The sequence below is a fragment of the Juglans microcarpa x Juglans regia genome, chromosome 1D, assembly GCF_004785595.1.
Source record: "Juglans microcarpa x Juglans regia isolate MS1-56 chromosome 1D, Jm3101_v1.0, whole genome shotgun sequence".
Lineage (NCBI taxonomy): Eukaryota > Viridiplantae > Streptophyta > Magnoliopsida > Fagales > Juglandaceae > Juglans > Juglans microcarpa x Juglans regia.
The window spans coordinates 4,807,082-4,812,408 of NC_054594.1; the positions used below are offsets into that span (position 1 = coordinate 4,807,082).

At 34.6% G+C, this 5,327-nt stretch overlaps 1 pseudogene; it reads right to left on the bottom strand.

Moving 5' to 3' along the window:
* Positions 1–455: 455 nt before the first annotated feature.
* Positions 456–4,902, bottom strand: LOC121254948 (annotated as a pseudogene).
* Positions 4,903–5,327: the final 425 nt, after the last annotated feature.

Below are 5,327 nucleotides of genomic sequence, written 5' to 3' on the forward strand. Positions count from 1 at the left end.
TTTTAAAACCTTTCTGTTACGACCATAATCCATAACTTTTTTTTATTAGAATAATGATATATATATTTTTATATACACCTCAACCAACTAATGTGATAAAGAGTACTTGTAAAAAAAATTTTTGAAGTTCTTTTTTCTCAATATATATCTGAATTTAAACTCATGATGAAACGACGATGTCCCAGCTGATTTTAGTTCCATGAAAACTGATTTCAAATTTTGCAAGCATTTATACATAATCAAATCAAGATATTTTCATTACAGATATATAGAGCTGCAAAAGATACCAAATTAAGACAAGATTAGAGATGCTCTTAAGAAAGAAGTAACTAATTAAATGTACGAAAGTCATTGAAATTAGAATATAGCATGCGTGCAGTAGCGCATTCATTCCAATCAAGTTTTTAAAAAATTTAAGTACATGAAGTCTCCGCTATATATATAATATATATGTACACTGCTATATAGATTACTTTTGTTTTAGCATTAATATTACCTTTGAGTAAAATCTTTAATCTTCAAATTTGAAGGGAAGACACGTGTCGGATTTTGTAGAAATCCTGTCCTCCTTCGCGAAGTCTATCTCTGAATGGCATGGGCATGTTTATGATTTCCAATTTTTGCAGGGTAGTGACAAACTGAAGTCCATCTGGAACCATCCTGAGATTGTCGCAAGTTTCAATCTTCAAATGGCTAAGGTTGGGCAAGGATCCTTCCTCCACCTCCCACTCCTCTAAGTTATTTAAATCATCAATGATGAGGGATTGAAGTTGAGGAAATCCTCTTAGAGAACAAATCATCTTCTTCCCTGTGTAGGCATGAAAAGTAAGGTGGAGAATCTTTAAGTTTGGTAACTTCTCCAAAGTCAGCATTGGGTCTTCCTCAAGACCAGTCCGAATTAACATTAACTGGACAAGATGTGGAGAAATTTTGTCATGTTCTGGCAATTTCTCTATTTTCCCCCAAAGTCGTAGTTGATATATTTGAGGACAACTCGTTACCATTGGTGTTATATCCACTCTCATATCCCAACTATATATGTGGCTAATCTTAAGAACATGAAGACAATTGAATGTGAAATTTGAAGGCATTAAGTTCTTTCCAAACTCATCAAATCCAACTGTCGGATCTTTAGCATTACATACGAAAACAGGAATATTCACAAGTGTTTGCAGCTTACTAGCATTAGGTAGTTGCAACTTTCCACTCACTTTTGAGCGCCGAGGTAGAAACAGATGTCGCAAGTGCTCCATATTTCTGAACACATCATTTGGCACATTAACTACTTGGTGACAATATTTCGACCGCAAATCTAGTGTTTGCAAGCACCTCAAATTTCCTAGATTTGGGATACTTGTTACTCTAGTATACCTTAAAGATAAGAATCTCAAGTGAATGAAACTATTGATCTCGGGGGGGAAATCCAATACTTGATAGCGATCGAAATCCACCATCGCAGAGTCTTTGCGATTCATTACAAAATTCAAGACTCTAAGATATTTGAAGTTCCTTAGCATAGACTTCTGATCTTTCAAAGGCCCAGAGAATGTTCTAAGACATTTGAAGTTCCTTACCATAGATGTCTCTACCAAAGGCCCAGAGAATGTTAGAAGAGACCTTAGGTGAAAATATTTTTGAGATCTTGATATCGTAACGAGATTTGATCCACCATTGATAGCAACTCTTCGAACTTTACCAATGGGAGCTTCTATTTCTTCATTGGACTCATCATTAATATTGATGACATTGAGAAAGTTTTCCAATTTAGCTTTTTCCACACAAAAGTCTCGCATAAGATCATGGAGACGACAAGTTTTGATCCCTGCAACTAAACTCTTTTGTCCTACTTGTACCATACACCTTTGAACTAGCTCCTCTAAATATTGTTCTCCAACATCCTCCAGTGTTTCATTGTTACTTCCAGTTTGAAGTATAAGACCTTCGGCCATCCACATTTGAATTAACTCCTTAGTCCGTATCTCAAAATCCTCTGGGAAATGGCCTAAATATAGGAAGCACAATTTCAAGTCTAAACGCAAATCATCATAACTTAAAGCTAACACTGCGCTTATTCCAAGATCTCTCTGTTGATGAAGGTATGATTTAACATTTCGAAGCACTTTTTCCCAGTCTTCTATCGTTTGCTTTGTTGCCAAAAGTCGTCCTAATACAATGACGGCCAATGGTAAACCCTTACAATATCTAACCATCTCTTTTCCTAAATCGCTCATACGTTTCTTGATTTTAGAATCTGCAACGCCAATAGCAATGTAAACAATATCATTCCGTCTTGCATATTGAGCCAACATATTAAACATAAAATAAAAAGAAGAAATCGAACCTATTTTGAGACTCAAAAGCTTTCAATGTGTTATTATAAAGTGACTAAACTATTGAAAAATATAGACTAAAAGCAAAGTATGCATTGTTATTGAGAGATTGTCCCTCCTGATCAATTCAATACTTGTGTTATTATATGGTTTTCACTATCAACCAATGCAATGCTATCTTATATTATGAAAAAAAATATCCCTTTAAAAAAAAAAAAATGTGTCAATTTTTCATTGAGACTTACCATGATAAACTCATCATGGACCACCCTAATAAGTTTTTTCATTTTTTGGTCAATTTTTTAGAGGATTTAAGGTTTCATAGTGATCGAGAAGTTTCGACTGCAAAACTTCTCGATCATCAAGTAGCAAACTAATTAATACTGCCCTAAAGTAAAAATAGCCGAGAAGGCAACATGTTTAATTCAAAACTATAATGCCCGTCAAAGTATGAACCATAATGGGTTGGATTATAAAGAAAATCCAAAACAGGATTTCATAAGCTTTACGGCACAAAATTGAATATAATTCTGAAATAACTATATATTAATAAACTAAGTTCATCATGATTTGCCGTATCTCCCATTTGAGCAATTGTCATCATCTTTTGATTTAATTTTCGAGTGATAATAGCTATTGAGATCGGCTAAAACAAGACCATAGTCAAAAAGAATTTCTGCATAACTTAGCAAAATCAAAATGACTGCCATATATGGATGGTCCGATACTAGATGGACTAAAGATTCCATTGGAAAAGTAGTTTTGTCCAATCGGCAAAAGCTTGAAGAACTCCTAAATTACTAGGAAAACACTACTCCTACCTATAAAATTCAATGACAAAACCAACAGGTTGAGTTTTATTTATTTATTATTATTATTATTTACTTAAGGTTTAAGGAATTGTTTTTTAATGACTTTGTGATTATTATTTTTTTAATGTTTAAGAGGTTTAAAAAAATGTTTGAAAAAAAACCAAAAAACAATAATTTGGCTGTGCGGTGAGGACGGCGAGAATCTCTTGTCGGTGTAGCATCACCCTAATTACTAATATGCCAATTGTGATTCCCAGTCAAAATAGGGAAAAGCCCCCATATAATTCCTTAGACCCGTTCACATATACTACTCCATAAAAAGAAATGATATCTCGCATTTCCGTTCCGATAAATTATCATTTCAGCAATCAACTTCTCCCTGAGCCAATTTCATTCTTTTAACAAACAGAGGTTGAAGAAAGTGTAAACCACTCTCTCTCTCTCTCTCTCTCTCTCTCTCTCTCTCAAGTCATGTTCAATATGTTAGTCAAATTATAACGGGGAAAAACATAATACCGTGACTAAACCAGCAATCATTTCATATAAAAAATGCACTCTTAGAAAATCTAGCGAATGAGAATTAATTAGATACTGTCTATATACCTTCTCTCCATGATATTGCTAAATTTTGAAGCAATTCCCGGCTGTTGTCATCGTTTAGAAACTTTAATCGGTGAAGGCGACCCCTTGGATCTACTTGCAAAGCCAAGTCTTCATTACGAGTGGTAATTAATATTCTGTGTTTGTATCATTCATTGGGAAGGCAGCCTTTAAGATCTTCCAATCCTCAACTTTCCAGATATCATCTAGAACCACCAAACATTTATTTTGGCGTAGAGTTTCAAAAAGTTTCTGAGAAAGCTCTTCATCTCTCAAGTTTCGAATTGTATCTCTCTCCTCTTTAGATGGAGAGATAAGACCGATCAAAACTCCTTCCCAAACATCTCTTCTTTGACATTGTTGAGAGATACATGCCCAGGCACGACAATTGAAGTGACTCTTGACGTCTTGTGATGGTAAACCTTTCTAGCAAGAGTAGTCTTTCCAAGACCGCCCATACCACATATGGAAACGACTCTGTACTTGTATTTGACCTCTTCTGTCAAATATGCCACCACTTCCTTCAAGTTATCCTCCAATCCAACAACAACATGATCATTTTCAACATGCGCATAAGTTTGCCTTTGCTCTCTTATCTTCTCGCTCAAAGAACTCGGGCCTCCACCTTCCATCGAATCAAATTTTATGCCATAATTTTGTAAACGTGAGTTTAATGTAGAAATTCTCTTTGTTATTTTACCAATCTCTGAGCTAGTTTGGAAAATAGTTTTTGCTTCTCCCAAGATGAAAGCAAACCTCTTGAGGACATTTTGGATGCCTCCTTCCTTTCTGGAGCCAACTTTGAGGGCATACCTCTCAATAATATCTTCGGCGTCATAAGCAACATCTCTGATATCTGCAACCCACTGGCGTACACTATCTCTTTCATTTTGCCTCGCATCTGCTTCTTTTAGGAGACTTTGGATCTGTTTGAGCTCATCCTTTAGCAGTTCAACTTGGTTACTCACCTCGTGCAAGGATATTGCTTTTTGTATGAGCAAATCACCAAGCCTTTCCACCACAATAGAGACGATAGCCTCTGCCATTTCTCTTCTGCTCGTCACAAAAAACAGGAATAATAGAAGAAGATATATTAGAGATTTGGATGTAACTCTCAGCTCAAGTTTTGGCAAGAAAGTATCATGTTATTGATGTGCAAAGCTTGGTATCATGTTATTGACGTGTAACGCTCGGTCCACGCGGTTTCAAAAATAAGAAAATATCTTATATTTTATATCGAGGTCTTGATCCATCAAATAATGAAAGGGCGGGCCATCCCACCTAATCCATCCACTCGGACTTTATTTTTTGAGCGGTGCTACTCCCAACGCTTGGGCTCCCGCTTGAACTCTCTTTAGTGGTTTTGAGATAATTTTTATTTTTTTATTTTTTTATATGTATTTTTTTAACACATTTAAATATATTTTAAAAAATAAAAAAATTTATAATATTATTAAAAAACATTTACTTAATCATTAAGTAAAAAAATAATAATAAAAAAATAAAAACTCATAACGGTAAAAATTAACGATAGAAACTAACTATAAAAATAGTATTTTTCTTATTATTTTATTATCATAAAGCT